This window comes from Mobula birostris, chromosome 15 (assembly GCF_030028105.1).
Source record: "Mobula birostris isolate sMobBir1 chromosome 15, sMobBir1.hap1, whole genome shotgun sequence".
NCBI lineage: Eukaryota > Metazoa > Chordata > Chondrichthyes > Myliobatiformes > Myliobatidae > Mobula > Mobula birostris.
Genome location: NC_092384.1, coordinates 76,871,631 through 76,894,943, shown reverse-complemented (window position 1 = coordinate 76,894,943; position 23,313 = coordinate 76,871,631).

The window sequence follows — 23,313 nt, the reverse complement described above, 5'->3', positions numbered from 1 at the left end:
AATAGAGTCCTAATCTTTACAATCTTTTCTTATCAATCATGTCCTTCAATCTTGGCAACATCTTGTAAATTTTCTCTCTACTCTTTCAAACTTATTTACATCTTTCCTGTAGGTAGGTGACCAAAGCTGCACACCATACCCCAAATTAGGCCTTTTATGTCAGCTCTAATGTTTTCATGAGGTAATAGAACTATAACAGATTATAGAAGCATCGGTAGGGTAGATGGAGTATTTTCCCCACAGTGGAAAAGTCGGATGCTAGAGTGCACAGTTTAAGTTGAGAGGGTGAAACATTTAAATGAGATGTGAAGAGCAAGTTCTTTACACGGAGTGGTGGGTGCCTGGAATGCACTGCCAGGGGTGCTGGTAGATGCAAATAGAACTTAATTCGCCAGGGAAAGCAGGATCTCCCAGTGGCCACACATTTTAATTCCACATCCCATTCCCATTCTGATATGTCTATCCATGGCCTCCTCTACTGTAAAGATGAAGCCACACTCCAGTTGGAGGAACAATACCTTATATTCCATCTGGGTAGCCTCGAACCTGATGGCATGAACATTGACTTCTCAAACTTCAGTTAATGCCCCACCTCCCCCTCGTACCCCATCTGTTATTTATTTATTTATGTATGTATGTATGTATGTACACACATTCTTTTTCTCCCTCTGTCCCTCTCACTATACCCCTTGCCCATCCTCTGGGTTTTTCCCCCCTCCACCTTTTCCTTCTCCCTGGGCCTCCTGTCCCATGATCCTCTCATATCCCTTTTGCCAATCACCTGTCCAGCTCTTGGCTCCATCCATCCCCCTCCTGTCTTCTCCTATCGTTTCGGATCTCCCCCTCCCCCTCCCACTTTCAAATCTCTTACTAGCTCTTCCTTCAGTTAGTCCTGACGAAGGGTCTCGACCTGAAACGTCGACTGTAGCTCTTCCTACAGATGCTGCCTGGCCTGCTGTGTTCACCGGCAACTTTGGTGTGTGTTGCTGGAAATGCTTCAGAACCTGAATCGGATTAATTATCGCTGACGTCTGTTGTTTTGTGGCAGCAGTACAGTACAGTGCAAGACATACAAATTACTGTTACAAAAATAATCACTGCAGAAGAGGAATAATGAGGGAGAGTTGATGGGTTAATGGACTGTTCAGAGAGGTGATGGCAGAGGACAAAGTTCAAAGTAAATTTTATTATCAAAGTATATAAATGGCACCATGTACAACCCTGAGATGCACTTTCCTGTGGGCCTACTCAGCAAATCTATAGAACAGTAACTATAACAGGATCAATGAAAGATCAATCAGAGTGCAGAAGACAGCAAACTGTTGAGTCTTCTGAACCTCCATGCTAATAAGAGGGTATGTCCTGGATAACTCTAGGATGCTACATAATGGATAGCAACACACATAAAGTGCTGGAGGGGCTCTGCAGGTCAGGCAACATCTATGGAGAAGAAAGAACAGTTGATGTTTTGGGCTGAGACCCTCATCAGGACTAATAATGGATGCCAGACTCTTGAGGCATTCCCTTTGGAAGATGTCCTCTGTGGTGGCAGTTAGAAAGACAGATGGTTAGGCAGGGAACGGAGGGATATAGACCACACATCTGTGGTTTTCCTGACAAATTCTGGGGCCCAAATCTATTGCTACTCCATCACTGAAACACCCGAGTTTGCACAAAGTGAGCCCTGTTTACCGAAGATTCCCTGGAATTACTCCTGTCCAATCTTGTGTTTGGCACTGTTGACACACAGAGTCCAGAAAACTCACAGGAATTCACTAATTCACAATATCTGCAGAGAAAGGTAGCTACGTAACAGTCAGAAAGACAAGTTATATCACATCAAAAGCATGGGATTTGCCTAGACGTAATATTAATACTTTAGATATTATAAATAGAGTAAATAGTTAGCAAAATGTTCACCTGTTGGGATTGTAAGGGAAAGGTTTGCTTTAGTTTCATATTCTTACTAATCTCCGTTTTTTTTTGCATTTTAATTAGTTTATCTGCAGGAATGTGCATGTCACTGTTTAATAGTTTTTAATTGTCCTGAAATCTCCGACCAAGCACTCACATCTGATGGTTTTTGTTCTGGAACACAGTATTGGGACGGGATTCTGCATCTGGCATGAGTGTCTGTGTCTGTGTCTGAGTGTAATATGTGTGTGAGAGAGAGTGCATGTGTGAACGTGTGAGAGAAAGAGTACATTGTGTGTATGTGTGTGAATGTGTGAGAGAGAATACACTGTGTGTGTGAATGTGTGAGAGAGAATACACTGTGTGTGTGAATGTGTGAGGGAATACATTCTGTGTTTGTGAGAGAGAGAGTGAGTGTGTGAGAGAGAGTGTGTGTGTGAGAGTGTGTGTGAGTGTGAGAGAGAGTGCGTGTGTGAGATAGTGTGTGTGAGAGAAAGTGTGTGTGTGAGAGTGTGTGTGAGTGTGAGAGAGAGTGCGTGTGTGAGATAGTGTGTGTGAGAGAAAGTGTGTGTGTGAGAGTGTGTGTGAGTGTGAGAGAGAGTGCGTGTGTGAGATAGTGTGTGTGAGAGAAAGTGTGTGTGTGAGAGCGTGTGTGTGAGATTGTGTGTGTGTGTGAGAGAGAGAGAGTGTGTGTGTGTGTGTGTGTGTGTTAAGGCACCAGGTTCTCTCTGACATGAACCTGCCCATTGATGTTAAACCAGCCTTCTCTAAAGCTTCTCAATTTTTTCGATCCGCAGTCTCAAAATCAATACTCTTGCGTATTTACCTTTCCGTCTTGTTAGATGTTAAATATGAATGTACATACAAACATAAAGAATTAGGAGCAGGGTTAGACCACTTGACCCATCATGCCTTGTCTGCTATTCTATCAAGTCATGGGTGATGTGATCGTAACCACTCTCCTCTTTCCCCAGTAACCCTTCACACCCTTGTTTATCAAGGATCTATCTCCTTCTGCCTGGAAAATATTCAAAGATTCTATTTCTACTTCCTTTGAAGAAGAGATTTCCAAAGATTTACAACAGTTTGAGAGTCAATAAGTAACAATGTTTTCTTTGCTTACTTGCTGTGTCTGCTTTTGGGTCAAACAGTATGGAAATTAGCGTTTCGGCCCATTGAGGCTCTGCCAACCAAACCATTTTATCCAAGTCTTTTGTAAATCACATGTTGCATTTCAAAGCTCTAAAATCTCTCGGCATTTCCAGAAATCTATAAGACATGGGAAAAGTATTTGGCCACTGGATCCATCAAGCCTGCTCCATCATCCAATCATGGCTAATTTATTATTCCTCTCAATCCCATTTCCAAAATGTGCTTCTTTTTGAATGAATGTAACCATATTTGCTGACATTTACCAGACTTTTACCTGCTCTCTCAACCTGTCTATTTCCCTTAATAGCCTCTTTATGTCCCCTTTGCAACTTATTTTCCCCATTGTGTCAGAGGAGTTGACGGAATAGGATACAAAAGTAACATTGAAGAGGAAATTAGACAGTGATGTGAACATGCAGGGAATGGATGGATATAGACCTTGTACAGGCAGTAGGGATTAGTTTCATGTAGCTTTGTGATTGGCTTAGGCATATTGGACCAGATGGCATGTTCCTGTCCTGTACTATTCGATTTCTATTGTGCGACTATGACAAAGTTATCTTCAATGTCTATTTTCAAGTCATTTATATCAGGTCAAAGCCTACTCCTGATCTGTTTCATTTTATGCTCCTAACCTCTAGCCCAGAATCAGGATCAGATTTGGTTGGGTTGAGCTGTTCAGTGATCTTGGCAATCTACTTGCAAATGTTTTGTCAACATGCGAGAAGACATCGTCAGTGCGCTGTTGATTCTAGTGTGTCCTCCAAATGTTTGGCGTTTATATACTTTTAAATCAGCTAATTGGACGTCATTTCAGAAAGTCAATTGTGATATGGGAAGGAAGTCTTGTCGCTGATTGGTTGCATGGTGAACTGTGCGTTATTGTCTGGAATTTTGCCCGCATCGGATCATGAATAGCGTCGAGTTCTGTGTGTGCGTTTACAGAATTGTGCATAGGAAACCATGTATCTAGGAATTCTCTTGATGCTGTGTGTTTCTTTGCACCATGACTTTCACTGATGCCTGGTAGAATTCGTGCCTGTCTCGATCTTCATGGTTAGAGAAAAGATTTGTTCCCCACGCCTCCATTGAGTAATACATTGGTAAGACAAAATTCTGCAGGTCTAGTTCATTGGCTCATTTGTGAGACCGATAGCAGGAGAGCTGCAGTTGCATGGGCCAGGCCCTTATGCTGCAGCGTCACCTGTTGCAGCCACTACAACAGGAGGTGCCAGAGGCAATGTGGGGGAGAAAAGAGGTGTTGCGGGCAGGCTGGAAATATCCTTGGTGGAGTGGAGGCTATCCTCTCCTGTGTTCGCTCCCGGAAGATAGACTGGATTGTCTGCAGCTGACCCAATGTGAGACAAGCTGATTTGCCCTCAGCTTCTGAACCAACATTCATATGCTGTACCAGTGTGAGATGAGGAATTGCTGCGTGCTTGTTGCCGCAGAAACATGGCTTCAAGCCAACATCACATACACTATCAATCTTTGAGCCACGCCACTCAAGAACTTGTGCTAATATTAGTTGTTTTTGACTGCAAGTGCTATCATGACAATATGTGCCGTATGTGACCGTATATACTTGGCACGTTGTTTTGTTTGGCTGCTATACACATGTATGGTTGAAAGACAATTAAATTTGAACTTGAATTTGAGATGTCATGAAATAAGTTGTTTTGCAACAGCAGTGCAATGCAAGGGCATATAAATTACAATGTATTACAAAAGTAAATAAGGAATGAAAACAGAAGAAATGATGTGGTAGTGTTCATGGGCTCATGGAACTGTCCAGAAATCTGATGGCGGAGGGGAAGAGGAACTTTTGAGTGTGTGTATTCAGGCTTCTGTACTTCATCCCCAATGGCAATAATGAGAAGTGGGTTTGTTCTAGATGGTGAGAGTCCTAGTTTTATTGACATAAAGCCAGACCATAGCCCTCCATTCCCCTCCCATTCATGTACCTGTTCAAATTCCTCTTAAATGTGGAAACTGAATCCACATCCATATTCACAAATTTTCTGATCCAATTTACTACATTGTCATCCAGTTCATAGATGTAGATGTTCAAGTACAGCAGGCACAACATCTGTCCCCAATCTCCTCTATTGCAGGTGAGACTAGACAAAGATCAGAGGAACAATGCCTCATATTCCACCTTGATAGACTCCAACCTGATGGCATCATCGCTGATTTCTTTAACTTCTCTAACTCCCCTCTGCCACCCTACTCCTCCCATTTATGTTTCCCTTCATTCCTCTAGCCCCTTCACCTCTTTGATCCCCTCCACCTCTCCACCGTTCTGGTCCCCCAGTCCCTTCCCTTTACTGCATGGTTTGTTACCATTTTCCATGTTTCTGTCCTTTGCCTCACCTTCCAGCTTCTCATATCATCTCTGTTTCCTCACCCATCTACCTACCTTTCGCCTGTTACCTGGATTCACCTATCACCTGATCTCCTCCCACATTCCAAAGGTGTGCAGGTCAGCGGATTAGTTGGCCGTTGTAAATTTCCCCAAGCCTGCAGATGAGTGGTACGATCTGGGGGAGAGTTTGATGAGCAGAATTCATACAAGTGAGGGGTTGGTGGTCAGCATGGGTGTAGAGTCATACAGTGCAGAAAGAGGCCCTCCCGCCTAACTGGTTCCTGCCGATTGAAATGCCTATGCTAGGGCAAGTGTCATTTTTCCAAAGCTGAATGACCCAGATCCTGGGAAAGTAGGGATCCAGGGTCAAGGAGCAAAACACAGCACCAAGAGTCACACACAGCACATAGCACATATAGACATGATAACAGGAAAAAGGCACATTAATCAGAAGAATACATAGTGCAGCCCCTGGGTGGCATGGCCAGTAGATTGATGGTGCATGGGATGTTGTTCTGATCCAGCATATCTTCCACTGAGAGAACAGCAGAGGACAGCAACCAGCGAACACTGGAGCTCAGCACCAATGGGAGGGGCCAGTCCCCAACCCAGTATGGATTGCAGGACACCCAAAGGGGCTCCTGCTCACTCCCACATCATCTCGGCACTTCCCCTCCTAGGCGGCTGCGGCAGGTGACATCACAGCATGAGGTCTTGGTCCACTCAATAACTGAGGCAATGCAGTTTCCCCCCATCGTCGATCTCGCCGATGAACCAGTGAACTAGACTTGCAGTATTCTACATTGCCAATGTCCAACAGGGTCTTGCAATCAAAAGCATCTAAGATAATAATATACTCAACACTGTTATAATGCTGAATTTCTGTCTCCTTTCTTTCAACTCGAACCAGGAAGTGTGGTGAAAATGGAAGGATATGGATATTGTGTAGAAAGAAGGGATTAGTTTAGTTGGCTACTTAACATTTGTTTGGCTTGGCACACAATTGTGGGCTAAAGGGCCTGTTTCTGTGCTGTTCTATGTTCTATGTTATTTTGAACTATCTGGCCAATATCCTCTGAATTCTCTTTAACAAGGCATTTTTGCCCAGAGAACTGCTGCTCACTGGATGAATTTTGTTTTTTTGCACCATTGTCTGCAAAATCTAGAGATTGTTGTGCATGATAATCTCAGGAGATCATCAGTTTCTGAGATTCTCAAACCACCACATCTGGCACCAACAATTATTATTCTACAGTCAAAGTCACTTAGATCACATGTCTTCTCCATTCTGATGTTTGTTTTGAACAACAACAGAGCCACTCGAGCATGACTTCATGATTTTACACAGAGTGTTGCTGCCTTATGATTGGCAGATTAGATTCCTGCATTAGATTCAAGATTCAGAAATTCAAATAACATTTATTATACAGCCCTGAGAGCAGCCTTTGAACGAGCTGGTGTATAGGTGTATCTAGTAAAGTGGCTACTGAATGTAAATTTACAAGTATGGTTTTAGGAATTTGCTGTGGTGTGTTGGTGTGATAGGTAGCAAAAAAAGAACATTCAACAATTATAGTAGTAGGTAATAGGCAGCTGTCGATCCCAGGGGATCATGGGTTTACGCCTCTGGTGGATTGTGTCCTCTCCAGGGTGCAAGCCTGTGTGGGAAGATTTGAAGAACCAACATTGCTGATGCAGGGCGATCCCCCTCTCCGCATCACTGATGTAGTCCAAGGGAAGGGCAGTGTTGTTGCAGAGGTTGCCAGAGTGAAGTTGTAAACAACACCAAACTGCTTTAGGGACCCCAGCTCCGGATTTCTTCCTCGGGGTTTACTATCGAAGCCCTTCCCATGGGTGGGTATGGCTGCAAGGCAGCGGCGGTTTAAAATCAGACTTTTCCTTCTCTTCGGCGGGCTGCTGTCCAGGCTGATGACCCCACCTGCCTGAAGCAACTGGTTTTGAGGCACCAGTGGTCCACCTTTACCTCTTCTCTTGTCGGCAGAAACAGTTTCACCGGGCCTGGTAGCTAAGCCACACGTAAAGGCCAAGCGTTGGACTTGGTTGTCAGAGGCTGTTAGAAGCACACGTCATTTGAAACACTTTATAGGTAGTGAAGGCTTATCCCCACTACCACTCCTGGCTATGACAACCTTAGGAACCTCAACAATTATAAAGCATGAAGAATTATATAAAAAATTCTGTTAGAGGTTAAAGTGCAGGTATGAAATAAATAAATGTGTGCATAAATGCAAAAATGCCAGCATGTATTTACAATGTAAGTAGCATTATAAATAATGGTTTACAGTGTTTACAATGTAGTGCACTGCATTGATTGGGGTAATAGATATTGTCGATGCTAACTGGAATGGTTGATCAGCTTAACTGCCTGGGGGAAGAAACTTTTAAGATGGCATGAATTTTCTGTTTTAATAGCCCGATAGTGCTTTCCATAGGTAAGATTTTGCAAAAAGCATTTTGCTGGGTGAGCAGTGTACGCAATGATTTTTTTTCTGGCAGCGTCTTGGAGGTTGCTCTATGTTCCTGACAAATTTTATTTGCAGATCACTATTCCATGTAAGCAGCTGTCCTGCATTCTGAAAGAAGTGGAGAGACTATTGTGGGTCTTGTATTATGTCTGTCTTTGAGTTTGTACATTATGAAGTAGATCTCTCAGATAATCCATTTATAAACTATGCAGAGCAATTGTCTCCCTCCCTGTCGATTCTGAAGCTCCAGTGGTTTCCTGGCAACAGTGTAGGGTCCCAATAACAAGGAGACAGGTTGATTTTTCTCCCCTCTTCATCAGGAGTGAACTGCCATTGAGGAAGAGGATGAGACAATAGGATTTGCCATCATCAAAGTTTACTTTGGTTTTTATACTCATTCCTGGCACTGGACACTAATGGAATCATTAAAATTTAGCAGAGTCCATCTCTAAATGCCGTTGGTTGCACATACAAAATGCTGGCGCAACTCAGTAGTTCAGGAAGAACCTATGGAGAGGAATAAAAGAATCGACATTTTATGCCGAAATGCTTTACCGTAACAGCGACCTGGGTTCAGTTCCCACTGTTGTCTGTAAGGAGTCTGCACATTCTCCCTGTGGCCGTGGTGGTTTCCTTCAGATACATTGATTTTCACACACAGTCCGAAGACATGTGGGTTAGTAAGCTAAGTAGTCATTGTAAATTGTTCTGTGATTAGGCGAGGGTTAAATTGGGAGATTGATAGGTGGTACGGCTCAAGGTGTCAGAAGATTCTATTCCACGTATATCTCAATAAATAAAACAAATATTTCATTCCAGGTGCCCTTGAACTAGGGCTGTTTCACTATTGAAAAGTTTCCAATGGGTCTGGAGTCATATGTAGCCCTCCGACCAGGGTGCCATTTGCCTGAATTCACCCGCATTTGACCCAAATCCCTTTAAATCAGGGATTCGTAACCTTGCTTAATAGTATTCATCCGTGGCATAAAAAATGGGAATCCTGCTCTAAACCCTTCCTATCCATGTAACTGTCCCCATATCCTTTAAATACTGTATTTGTATCCATCTCTACCACTTCCTTCGGTAGCTTGTTCCATTTACTCACCCTTTAGGTGCCCTTTAAATATTTCCTCTCTCACTTTAAAAATATGCTTTTGGTTATAGACTCCCCCCCACACAGGGAAATGGGTGGCGGGTGGAGTATCGTCTCTATCAAAAGAGGTATAAGGTGCTCCTTCCCCTCCATTTCCTGTAGGTCACCATTGGGCAAGGTGTAGCACTTGCTTAGCCCCAAATCAGGGTTACGTGAAGCCGCAGGACCAGGTGGTGAATGGTTGTATGAGCAGCTGGTGCAAATTTCAAGTCCTGCTTATTCGACCACTGTCACCAGGCAGACAATCTCTGAAGGGTATTGATAATGGCTGGGTTCACCTATCTCTTTACATAGAAACATAGAAACATAGAAAATAGGTGCAGGAGTAGGCCATTTGGCCCTTCGAGCCTGCACCGCCATTTATTATGATCATGGCTGATCATCCAACTCAGAACCCCGCCCCAGCCTTCCCTCCATACCCCCTGACCCCCGTAGCCACAAGGGCCATATCTAACTCCCTCTTAAATATAGCCAATGAACTGGCCTCAACTGTTTCCTGTGGCAGAGAATTCCACAGATTCACCACTCTCTGTGTGAAGAAGTTTTTCCTAATCTCGGTCCTAAAAGGCTTCCCCTCTATCCTCAAACTGTGGCCCCTCGTTCTGGACTTCCCCAACATCGGGAACAATCTTCCAGCATCTAGCCTGTCCAATCCCTTTAGGATTTTATACATTTCAATCAGATCCCCCCTCAATCTTCTAAATTCCAACGAGTACAAGCCCAGTTCATCCAGTCTTTCTTCATATGAAAGTCCTGCCATCCCAGGAATCAATCTGGTGAACCTTCTTTGTACTCCCTCTATGGCAAGGATGTCTTTCCTCAGATTAGGGGACCAAAACTGCACACAATACTCCAGGTGTGGTCTCACCAAGGCCTTGTACAACTGCAGTAGTACCTCCCTGCTCCTGTACTCGAATCCTCTCGCTATAAATGCCAGCATACCATTCGCCTTTTTCACCGCCTGCTGTACCTGCATGCCCACTTTCAATGACTGGTGTATAATGACACCCAGGTCTCGTTGCACCTCCCCTTTTCCTAATCGGCCACCATTCAGATAATAATCTGTTTTCCTATTTTTGCCACCAAAGTGGATAACTTCACATTTATCCACATTAAATTGCATCTGCCATGAATTTGCCCACTCACCCAACCTATCCAAGTCACCCTGCATCCTCTTAGCATCCTCCTCACAGCCAACACCACCACCCAGCTTCGTGTCATCCACAAACTTGGAGATGCTGCATTTAATTCCCTCATCCAAGTCATTAATATATATTGTAAACAACTGGGGTCCCAGCACTGAGCCTTGTGGTACCCCACTAGTCACCGCCTGCCATTCTGAAAAGGTCCCGTTTATTCCCACTCTTTGCTTCCTGTCTGCTAACCAATTCTCCACCCACACCAATACCTTACCCCCAATACCGTGTGCTTTAAGTTTGCACACTAATCTCCTGTGTGGGACCTTGTCAAAAGCCTTTTGAAAATCCAAATATATCACATCCACTGGTTCTCCGCTATCCACTCTACTAGTTACATCCTCAAAAAATTCTATGAGATTCGTCAGACATGATTTTCCTTTCACAAATCCATGCTGACTTTGTCCGATGATTTCACCGCTTTACAAAAGACACTGCCCAGAAGAAGGCAATGGCAAACCACCTCTGTAGAAAAATTTACCAAGAACAAATATGATCATGGAAAGACCATAATTGCCTACGATGATGATGACTTTGGAAAAAAAGACAGTGACTATTTGCCCTATTTAAGCCGTTCATGATTTTATAAACTCCAAGACATTTCCACTTAGCCTCATTCACTGCAGGGAAAACTGTCGCAGCACATCCAGTCTCTTTTATATGGCCGCCTGGCTCACCAAGTACCTTCAATGATACGGTGTAGTAACAGACCCTTCTGGTACAATGAGCTCAGGTCACTCAATTACACCCAAGAGACCAATTTACCTTCTACCCTGTACATCACTGGAATGTGGCAGGATGCCAGAGCACCTGGAGGAAACCCACACAATCATAAGGAGAATGTATAAACTCCTTACAGACGTGGCAGGAATTGACCTCGTGTAGCTGAGACTGTAAAGTATCATGCTAACTGCTACACTACAGAGCCACACAGCTGGCTGCTTTTGTTTCAGGTATCCAGCATCTCCAATCTTCTGCTTCAGTTTCCAATACTGACATCGCTTGTGGCAACCAAGGACACCATGGTAGTGGTTAGCATGATGCTATTACAGTCAAGGTGCTCTGGAGTTCAGAGCTCAATTCCCAGCCATTCTATAAGAAGTTTTTGTGTGTCCTCCCCATGTAATATGTGTTTTTCCTCCTGGTCCTCGAGTTTCCTGCAAGTCGAAAGACGTACCAGGTAGGTTGATTGGTTATTGTAAATTGTCCTGTGATTAGGTTAAGGTTATTGCAATTCTCAGGGCGGTGTGGCTCAAAGGGCTGGAAGGGCTGGAAGGGCCTATTCCATGATGTAGTGATAAAAAAACATAAAAAGAAAATATTATATTTAACTATATACAACATAGAACGTTACAGCACAGTACAGGCCCTTCAGCTCACAATAATGCATTGACCTTTTAACCTACTCCAAAATCAAACTAATCCTTCCCTCCTACTCACCACTCCATTTTTCTTTCATCCCTATGCCTGTCTAAGAGTCCCTTAAATGTCCCTAATGTATCTGCCTGTACAACCACCCCTGGCATGGCATTTCAAACACCAATCACTCTCCATGTAAAAAACTACTCTGACCTAATTAAATCTAACTAATCAGCATTAATTTGAACTAAAATCATTGCCAAGGATACATGTCACTCTGGCCTTTCCATTTTTCACTCTTCTACTTTCTGGGAGAAGGTGCAATGGCTTGAGAGCCCAAGTGACCAGCTCAAGAATAATGTCTTCCTCACTCCTCTCAGACTCTTCAACCAATTACCTCTTTCATATCCCGATCCCAGTGGGCCTTCCACATTCTCAAACCCTGAATTCCACACCTTCTATCGTCAATTTCGCATTTCATCCTGACTAATCTCAATTTCCATTCCTGCTTGCTGTAATAGAGCGATCACTGGAGTTGAGTATGATGTGCTCCTAAGGGGTTGTCTATTGATGGGTCCTCAGGTGGCTGTAGAGACCGATCCAGGATCCACATGTTCTGCCACCTGCTGATTGCCATTGAACTTAATCCGGGATGGTAGGGTGGATCCTGTTAGTGACTTTGTTAAATTAGGGAGGCGGATGGACAGGCAGCCACCACACAGTCCTTGACAGACCAGGGTCAGGTCCAGTGGCATGGAGTGCGAGGCAGCTGGGGACCCTTTACTGCTGCAGCCTTCCTCTACCTTCAAGGCCATTGTGATATGTTATTAACTTCCACCAGCTCCACTGCTGAGCTCTTGTTTGGATTGCTGTATGTCTGGAACATTATCCTTGACCTTACCACCATGGGTGACCCTACCAGAAGCTAAGCTTCTGACAGCTAAGCCCAAGAAAGCATCACTATCAGGAGCTCAGAAACTCACAAACTTCTCCATTATGATAAGGTGACAATCATTCTTCTGGAAATAATTCAGAAGATGTGTAGCTCGGGTTGGGTTGGGTTGGGTTGTTGTCCAGTCTTTGCAATTTACTTGCAAATGTTTTGTCATCATGAGAGGAGATTGTCAGTGAGAGCTGATTGATTCTGGTATGTCCTCCAAATGCCTGGCCTTTATATACTTTAAAATTAGCTGATGATGCCTCATCACAAGATGATGAAACGTTTGCAAGTGAATGGCTAAAATTGTAGAACAACTCACCCCAACCAATCCCTTTTCTTCTTCTTAAGCCCATCATCCCATCTGGGGCATAGGCCACCAGCAGCAGCTCGGCAGAGTTCCCAGTCCTGGGAGAGGCATGCCTTTTAACTTGTTCCCAAGTGAGCTCATTTTCGAAGACCCTTCTTCTTCAAGCATTCAGGTCATTAGAGCTTCTTTTGGTGTTTTCGTAGATCTGGCTTTCTACGGGATAGGGTTGATCACCCCATGCCCAACAGTCCTTTTACAGCCAGGATTGGGACTGTTCACAGCAGATTTGTAAAAATCCTTGAAGAAGAAGAATACTACCATACTTTGCAACATTCTGTTTCTTTGTGCCCTCATCGCTATATTTGTTGTATTTACTATTACGAGGTATACTGTTTATTCTGTGAGCAATGAAAGTCATTGTCTTGGTGCATATGACAATAAACTAACCTGATCCTGAATATCTTAATCTGAACTCACACCTCCAGACCATTCTTCTTCACATCTGAAACACAAATTCAGCAGCATAATCACTACTCCATTGCAGCTCCTTACAGAGGCCCAGATAACCTGAAATGATTCATATTAACTGGAATACTTTAAAGTATCATGAAGAGGCAGCATCCATCACTAAGGACCTTCACTATCTGGAAGGAGGAGATGCAGGAGCCTAAAGACTGTACACTGTAGAGTTTCGTAGAATAAGAGAGGATCTCATTGAAACCCATTGAATATTGAAAGGCCTAGAGGGAGTGGACATGGAGAGAATGTTTCTGATAATGTGGGAGTTTAGGACCAGAGGGCACAACCTCAGAATATAAAGATGTCCTTTTAGAATAGAGGTGAATCTGTGGATTCATTGTTACTGACAGATATGAAAGCCAAGTCATCGGTGTATTAAAATGGAATTGATAGGTTCTTGATTAGTGAAGGCATCAAAAGTTATAAATAGACAATTGGAGAATAGGCTTGAGAAAGATGATAAATCAGCCATGGTGGAATGGCTCAGCAGATTTGATGGGCTAAATGGCCTAATTCCGCCCCTATGTCTTATGGTCTGATTGTCTCAATAATTCATTAAGTGGCAATGTGGATGCCATCATCTGGCTAAATTCATTCTCATTTCTGTTTTAAATGGACATCCATCTATTTTGAGGCTGTGGCCTCTGGTTCTAGATTCCCCCAACAAAAGAAACATCTTCTTCACATCCACTCTATCTAGGCCTTTCATCATTCGATAGGTATCAACGAGATTCTCCCTCATTCTTCTAAACTCCAGCGAGTACAGGCCCAGAGCCTTCAATCACTGCTTATTTGATAACCCTTTCATTTCCGGAATCACTTTCCTGAACCTCCTATGAACCCTCTCCAATGTCAGCATAGCCTTTCTAAAATAAGCAGCCCCAAACTGCTCACAATACATCAAGTAAGGCCTCACCAGTGCTTATACAGCTTCAGCATTACATCCTTGCATTTATATTCTAATCCTCTTAAAATGAATGCCAACATCACATTCACTTTCCTCACCACTGAATCAAGCTGCAAAGTAAGTTCCCAGGACCTCAAGACTGATATGAATTCTCCAGGAATTAAGGATTAGTCCATCAAAAACTGCACAGACCAACAACCCTTGAAACAACTTATCACAACTTGGGAAAAAAGTCAGTTTATTTTTCCATGTCCTTTCAGCTCTTCGGTTTGGTTGTTATAAAAACTTTGGAGGTGGAAAAGGAATTTGTTTAACTGGGTTTGAATCCATAGGTCAAAACAAGAAAAGCCTCCAGGAATACATTAAAAGAAATTGATGACTGTAATGATCCACTACATTTATATTTCCCTAGTACAAAATGTGTTGTCAGTTAAACGATAATCCTCCCCTTCATATCCCGCTTACAGAATAGCTGAAATATCCCAGGAGGCTTCAAGGTAGCATTCTCAAATAATGATGAGGCTTTGAATTCTACAGAACATTTCACAACTGCAGAATATCCTAAGCTACTTTTCAGCCAATTATATAGTTGTGAAACGCAAAAGAAAAAAGGGATTACTGCAGACGCTGAAAATTTGAGGTAAAAATGGAAATGCTTAAAATAGTTAACAAGTAACTTTTTAAAATTTATCTTTCATGTTCTGGCCACTGCTGGTAAAGACAAACTTATTCAAAGTTTGAAGTAAAATTATTATCAAACTACACATATGTCACCATATACAACTCTGAGATTCATTTTCTAGCAGGCATTCACAGTTGAACAAGAAATATAATAGAATCAAAGAAAAACTAGTGACAAACAACGACACCGCCAGGTTCAGGAACAATTATTAGGCTCCTGAACAAATGTGGATAACTTCATTCACCACAGCACAAGTGATTCCACAACCTATGGACTCATTCTCAAGGATTCTACAACTCATGTTCTCAATAATATTTTTTTTTTGTAGTTGCAATATTAGTCTTCTTTTGCACATTGGTTGCTTGTCAACCTTTGTGTGTAGTTTTACACTGATTCCATTGTATTTCTTTGTTCACTGCACGAAAATTCATCTCAGGGTAGTACATGGTGACGTATCTGTGCTTTGATAATGAATTTACTTTGAAATTTGAATAGTGTGCAAAAGAAGACAAACTGTGCAAATACAAAAAAGTTAATAATAATAATGAAAACATGATTCAGCACTCCACACCAGCATATACAATTCTAATAAGAAGTACACATCACTAAGCTTAGGACCATAAGACCATAAAATATAGGACCCATCGAGTCTGCTCCATCATTTCCTCATGACTGATCCATTTCCCTCTCAGCCTCAATTAGCTGCTTTCTCCCCATATCCCTTCATGCCCTGACTAATCAAGAATCTATTGTCCTCTGCCTTAAATATACCCAATGACTTGGCTCCCACATCCAGCTGTGTTAACTCATTCCAGAGATTCACCACTCTCTGGCTAAAGAAATTCCTCCTCACATCCATTCTAAATGAACATCCCTGTACTCTGAGGCTGTGTCCTCTGGTATTAAACTTCCCCACCATAGGAATCATCCTCTCCACATCCACTCTATCAAGGCCTTTGAACATTCGATAATTTTCAGTGAGATGTTCCCTTATTCTTCTAAAGTCCAGCAAGTACAGGCCTAGAGCCTTCAAATGCTCCTCAAACGATAAAGCTTTCATTCTCGTGAGCATCCTTTTAACCCTTTCCAGTTTCAGCACATTCTTTCTAAGATAAGGGGCCCAAAATTGCTCACAATACTTTAAGTGAGGGCTCACCAGTGGCTTATGAAGCCTCAATATTACATCCTTATTTTTATATTCTAGTCTTCTTGAAATGAATGCTAACATTGCACTTGCCTTCCTCACTACAGACTCAACCTGTAAATTTACCTTTGGGAATCCTGCGCAAGGACTCCCACGTCCCTTTGCACCTTAGGTTTTCTCCATTTACAAAATAGTCTATACTTTTATTTCTTCTACTACAGTGCATGACCATACACTTCCCCACACTGTATGCCATCTGCCACTTCTTTGCCCATTCTCCTAATCTGTCTAAGTCCTTCTGTACCTTTCTGCTTGCTCAACACTCACTGTCCATCTAGTTATTGTTGGACCTTCTACGAACTTGGCCAAAAAGCTATCAATTTTGTTATCCAGAACATTAGCATATAACATAAAAAGAATCGACTGCAACACAGGCCCCTGTGGAGCACCACTAGACACCAGCAGCCAACCAGATAAAGCTCCTTTTATTCCCACTCCTTGCCTCCTGCCAATCAGCCAATGCTCTATCCATGTTAGTATCTTTCCTCTAATACCCTGGGCTCTGAACTTGTTAAGCAGCCTCATGTATGGCACCTTGTCAAAGACCTTTTGAAGATCCAAGTACACATCATCCATTGATCCTCCTTTATCTATCCTGCTTGTTATTTTTTCAAAGAATTCCAACAGATTTTTCAGGAAATATTTTCCTTTGAGGAAACCATGCTGACTACGTCCTGTTTTATCATGAGGCGCCAAATACCCCGAAACCACATCCTCAACTCCAAGATCTTCCCACCACTGAGTTCAGATAATTTCCTTTCTTCTGCTTCTCTCCTTCCTTGAAGAGTGGAGTGACATTTGCATGTTCTAGTCTTCCAGAATCTATTGATCCTTGAAAGATTATTATTAAACCTCTATAATCTCTTTAGCCACCTCTTCAGAACCATCTGGTCCAGCTCTTCAGACCTTCAGACCTTTCCATCTCCCAAGCACCTTCCCCCTAGTAATGACAACATCACTCACTTCTGCCTCCCAACACTCTCGAACTTCTCGAGCTTCTCACATACTGCTAGTGCTTTCCAAAGTGAAGACTGTTGCAAAATACTTCGAAGGCCTCCCTTCTGCTTTTATGCTGTTTCTGACTTGCCTTGACTACCATGGTTGCCTCATCCTCTCTTTAGGATGTTTCTTCATCTTTCAGATACATCTTTCCGGCACCTTCTGAATCGCTCCCAGAAACTGCAGCCATTGATGTTCTACCATCATCCCTGCCAATCAGCCTTGGTCAGCAATCCCCTCATGCCTCTGTAAAATCTCTTTACTCCACTGTAATACTCATACATCTGACTTTAGCTTCTCCTTTTCAAATTGCAGGGTGAATTCTATCATATTATGATCACTGTCCTTTACCAAAGAGTTTCTTTTTCTTAAGCTCTCTAATTAATTCCAGTTCATAGCACAACACCCAATCCAGAATAGCTGATCCCCTCATGAGCTCAAAGACTCTGAAAAGCCTTCTTGTAGGCATTCTATAAATATTCTCTCTTGAGATTCAGCACCAACCTGATTTTCCCAGTCCACCTGCATATTGAAATCCTCCATGACTATCCTCCATTGCCTTTTGATATGAATTTTCTATCTCCCATTGTAACTTGTAGACCACATCTTTGCTACTGTTCAGAGTTCCTCCCTGTTCTGGTGATCAAAGCCGGTACAGGAAACGTAGAGCGCATCTGGAAGCGAAGCTCTGCTGTCCTCTACGTCACAAGATTTAACTTTATAGGAGGTTATGGCATTTAAATCTTGCCACAGCTGGTGAGTATCCCTCGTTGATTCCAGTCTAGCCTGGAACTCCCACTTTGCAGATGTGATGACTTTTTGGAGATCATACCTGCACAGGTCATACTTGTAGCATTCTTCATCTCCAGACTTGAATGCCTCTGATCTGGCTCCCAGCAGATTCTGGATTTCATTTTTCGTTTAGGGCTTCTGATGGGGGTAAACCCTGAATGATTTCACGGGGACACACTCATCCACAGCTTTTTAATGATGTCTGCTATGCCCCTGTGCAGTCATTCAGGCCTCAGATGATTTCTTGAACACGGCCTACTCCAGTGACTCAAGGCAACCGTACCCCTGCCTTCCGCGACCACCTCTTAGTTGTCTTGATCTCTGGAACCTTGCTCTTTAAGCTCTGTACGTATGTAGGTTGTAGTAGTGCATCCAAATGATCTGACTTGCATTGCAATTCATCCCACTGACTGCAATTTTGCCCTGTCATCAGCATCTCCTTGCTGACAGTCTCACTACCTACTGCCTTTGTGTGCAACCAACCACCCTATCCTCAGCCCTATCACCCCTATTCCCATCCCCCTGCCAAATTAGTTTAAACTCTCCCAAACAGCTCCAGCAAACCTGCCTGCAAAGATATTGTTCTCCCTCAAGTTCAGGTGTAACCTTTCCCTTTAATACAGGTTGTACATTCCCTAGAAGAGATCCCAATTATCCAGAAATCCACCCCCAGCATCAGTTCCGTAGCAACACACATCAAAGTTGCTGGTGAACGCAGCAGGCCAGGCAGCATCTGTAGGAAGAGGTGCAGTCGACGTTTCAGGCTGAGACCCTTCGTCAGGACTTACTGAAGGAAGAGTGAGTAAGGGATTTGAAAGTTGGAGGGGGAGGGGGAGATCCAAAATGATAGGAGAAGACAGGAGGGGGAGGGATAGAGCCAAGAGCTGGACAGGTGATAGGCAAAAGGGGATACGAGAGGATCATGGGGCTGGAGGTCCAGGAAGAAAGACGGGGTGGGGGGGGACACCCAGAGGATTGTCAAGAGGTATATTCAGAGGGACAGAGGGAGAAAAAGGAGAGTGAGAGAAAGAATGTGTGCATAAAAATAAGTAACAGATGGGGTACGAGGGGGAGGTGGGGCCTTAGCGGAAGTTAGAGAAGTCGATGTTCATGCCATCAGGTTGGAGGCTACCCAGACGGAATATAAGGTGTTGTTCCTCCAACCTGAGTGTGGCTTCATCTTTACAGTAGAGGAGGCCGTGGATAGACATGTCGGAATGGGAATGGGAAGTGGAATTAAAATGTGTGGCCACTGGGAGATCCTGCTTTCTCTGGCGGACAGAGCGTAGATGTTCAGCAAAGCGGTCTCCCAGTCTGCGTCGGGTCTCGCCAATATGTAAAAGGCCACATCAGGAGCACCGGACGCAGTATATCACCCCAGTCGACTCACAGGTGAAGTGTTGCCTCCACTGGAAGGACTGTTTGGGGCCCTGAATGGTGGTAAGGGAGGAAGTGTAAGGGCATGTGTAGCACTTGTTCCGCTTACACGGATAAGTGCCAGGAGGGAGATCAGTGGGGAGGGATGGGGGGGACGAATGGACAAGGGAGTTGCATAGGGAGCGATCCCTGCGGAATGCAGAGGGGGGGAGGGAAAGATGTGCTTAGTGGTTGGATCCCGTTGGAGGTGGCGGAAGTTACGGAGAATAATATGTTGGACCCGGAGGTTGGTGGGGTGGTAGGTGAGGAGCAGGGGAACCCTATTCCTAGTGGGGTGGTGGGAGGATGGAGTGAGAGCAGATGTACGTGAAATGGGGAAGATGCGTTTAAGAGCAGAGTTGATAGTGGAGGAAGGGAAGCCCCTTTCTTTAAAAAAGGAAGACATCTCCCTCGTCCATAGAATGAAAAGCCTCATCCTGAAGCAGATTCACTACTGCGAAGCCTCTTCCGGTGATGCCTACACCGAAGAAGTTTAGATCCTCTCTTCGACGGGAGTTCAGTGAAACCATCTCTCACTGCTCCCCATCTGTAATTTCTTCGGCTCTTCAACTTTTCGACCACACTTTGACTATCACCTGTCCAGCTCTTGGCTCTATCCCTCCCCCTCCTGTCTTCTCCTATCGTTTTGGATCTCCCCCTCCCCCTCCAACTTTCAAATCCCTTACTCACTCTTCCTTCAGTTAGTCCTGACGAAGGGTCTCAGCCTGAAACGTTGACTGCACCTCTTCCTACAGATGCTGCCTGGCCTGCTGCGTTCACCAGCAACTTTGATGTGTGTTGCTTGAATTTCCAGCATCTGCAGAATTCCTGTTGTTTGTGTTTAAAATCAGTTCCGTAGCCATGCATTCACCTGCCAAATCATTCTATTCTTACCCTCTCTGGTGTGTGGCACAGGCAGCAATCCAGAGATTACTACCCTGAGAGGTCCTGCTTTTCAACTTTTTACGTAGCTCCCAGAAATCTCTCCACAGGTTCTCCTCACCTTTCCTACCTATGTCAAAATGCCAAAATGTATCAAGACTTCTGGCTGGTCACTTTCTCCCTTTAGAATGCTGTGGAGCCAATTCGTGACATCCCTGACCCTGGCACCTGGGAGGCACCATACCATCCAGGTTTCTCTATCACACCCACAGAACGCTGTTTTTATTCTTCTGATGATGGAATCTCCAATCACTACTGCAGTCCTCTTCACCTCTCTTCTCTTCTGAGCCATAGCACCAGACTCAGTGACAATAACCTGGTTGCTGCGGCTGCCCCGCAAAAGTATTCAAAGTTGCATTCTTACGACTGGGGGGGATGGCCATAGGGGTACTCTTAAATGACTGCCTATTTCCTGATAGTCACTCAGTTTCCTGCTTGCTGTAACCAATGGGTATCTTGCTCCATGTAGCTCCAATCATTCACTTCCTCAGTGTCACAACCACGGATTCGGCAGCACAGTAGATACAGCTGTTGTGCTTGTGAATTTGCACGTGTCAGCCAATTATTATTTAATCATGATAGTATTTAACTCCATACTTGTCATCGTAGTGCTTATTGAGACTTGGACAGAGCACAGCAACGCTTTGCTGCCTGTTTGCATCGGCCTTGCCTGAGAAATTGGACTGTGGAGTCAACTGACTCTGAAGACTTGCGGTATCCGTTTTATAATTAGACCTCCTTTTCAGCCACAGTGTAGGCTTCTTTTGAGAGTTTTAGTTAACAGCCCTGTTTGGCCTAGCGTTTATTGTTTTATTTTCCCTTGAATATTGTTTGCATTAAAGTTTTGTGAACTATTAACCAACTTCAGTGCCTCTCACTCTGCACTTAGGCCATATCCATACCATGGCGACACTCAGTTTCCAGTGTGAGCAGAAGGTCATCCAGATGCAGCTCAAGTTGTTTAACACATTCTCTGAAGAGCTTTTGCTTAGTGCATCTGTTGCAGGTATGGTTATCTGGGCAGCTGGAGGTCTCCAAGACTTCCCTCATCCCACACACTGAACAAAATTCTTCCCCTGGAGCCATTCTCACTGCCCTAACAGATGAGGAATGAAGAATAAAGAAGATGAAGAAGAAGAAACAACTTACCAGATACCTACCTTGCCCAGCTCTGATCTTACTGAAGTCAGATGAGCCAAAGCTAACACTGGCCCATTCACATCATGGCCACTCTGCTTGTCCCTGCCTTTTAAAATTTGCCATTTCTAAGGAATCCCGTTCACTGATTGGATGCAATCCAACTCTGAAAGATGCTGCCAAGTGCTGCTTTTTAAAATTTTCAACCACAGACCGAAGTGAAATCGTTGCTTCTGATTGTGTTCCCGTTCACTGATTGGGCGTAGTCCAACTCCAAATGAACTGAAAGCACAACCCAGAAAATAATGAAGAAGTTATCACTACAGAAGAAAATATCACCAATGGAAGAGCATGACCCTTCATAAAAGACATTCCCATGATCTGAGCAGACTAGGTGTTGACAAAGAAGCATCAAACACTTGGATCAGAGTTGGAAATCTCTTCCCAGAAACAGAGGGTTTTCTTGTGGTAATACAGAGCCAGGTGTTTAATACAAACAATTATCAAAAGTACATAATAAAAGACCAACAAATTCTAGGCGATAAATGCAGAAAATGCCAAGACAAACCCAAAACAATCCAACATATTACAGGATCTTGCAGCAGTTTAACTCAAAATTTCAAAAGTAAATTTCAAAGTTCAAAAAGTAACTCAATCTGATCACTTAAAACCGCACAATCAAGTCGCAAACATCACTCACCAAAATGTTGCTTTAAAATACAAACCCGTAAGACACCATCCTTTACTATAAATACAAGCCTGATCCAATATTAGAGTTAGAGTTCTATAAATTATATTACACCCTATCGGTTATTACAGATAGGACAGTCCATAATAACCATCTGGCTATAATATTACAGGATAAACAAGCAAGAACAACTTGCTTAATGGATATAATCATTCCTAACACACATAACATACAGAAATCAATGTGTAAAATGATAGAAATATGCTGAAATAAAAGAGGAAATTGAAGGACTATGGATCATGAACAGGGTATACATTATCCCAGTAGTACTATCTATAGCTGGTATCATCCTAAAGTTACTATACAATAGCATTAAATGATTATGCCTACACAGTAAAGTGTATGTAAATCTCCAGAAAGTCACAATACTGGACTAAGTGACAAATGGGATTGAGAAGGAAAGTAAAACAGCCATGGTGGAATGGCAGAGCAGACTCAGTGGGCCAGACGGCCTAATTATGCTGCTATGTCATAAGGTCCTATGAATCAAAGAACACTACAGCACAAAAATACAGCCCTTCGGCCCTTCTAGTCTGTGCAAAACTTTAATCCGCTAGTCCCATTGACCTGCACCCAATCCATAACCCTCCCGACCTCTCCCATCCATGTATCTACCCAATTTATTCTTAAAACTGAAGAGTGAGCCCGCATTTACCATGACAGATGGCAGCCTCTTCCACACTCCCACCACTCTGAGTGAAGTTCCCCCTAATGTTCCCCCAAACCTTTCTCCTTTCACCCTAAAGCTATGTCCTCACATATTTCTCTCTTAATCTAAGTGGAAAGAGCCTATTCACATTTACTTTGTCTATACCCCTCATAATTTTGTAAACCGCTATCAAATCTCCCCTCACTCTTCTACACTCTAAGGAATAAAGTGGTAACCTGTTCAATCTTTCCCTGTAACTCAACTCTTGAAGACCCGGCAACATCCTAGTAAATCTTCTCTGCACTCTTTCAATCTTACTGATATCCTTCCTATAGTTAGGTGACCAGAACTGCACACAATACTCCAAATTTGGCCTCACCAATGTCTTATATAACCTCACCATAACATCCCAACTCCTATACTCAATAGTTTGATTTATGAATGCC